Genomic DNA, 473 nt, shown 5'->3' with positions numbered 1-473 from the left:
TCTCATCTCAGCCGCTTGGTCTCGTCCACCTGTTCCTTCACCTCGTCTCGGCCGTATGCTCCTTGATCTCCTGTATCAATATGTGGCATGTATTAACATTTATTTTGCTTCCATATATCCGATCAATATCCTTCTCCGGTTTTCACGCGCGTAAATGAATATAGGTTTTATTTATCAAACTATATTTATACTCGTATCCGTATCCGTGATTGGTAGGCAAATATGCATACAACGAATAACATACGCAACAGCTCTTGGTCAGAGCTACAACAGGAAGATGGTGAACTTATTTCTGAGAGCGACAACCACAATGGTACTCAGCTTTCACACATTTTTTTTTCTCAAATTAATATGCTCCTAAAGGTTCTCATAGACACCACCCCACCCCCACCCCCCAATGTCAATCTCTGGTCTACGCTCAAGTGCAAATCCGAGGGTTAGATGGGGCGGAAAATCACAGCAGTGGCTAGATT

The sequence above is a fragment of the Asparagus officinalis genome, chromosome 5 (genome assembly GCF_001876935.1).
Source record: "Asparagus officinalis chromosome 5, Aspof.V1, whole genome shotgun sequence".
Classification (NCBI taxonomy): Eukaryota; Viridiplantae; Streptophyta; class Magnoliopsida; order Asparagales; family Asparagaceae; genus Asparagus; species Asparagus officinalis.
This window is presented reverse-complemented; position numbering follows the sequence as displayed.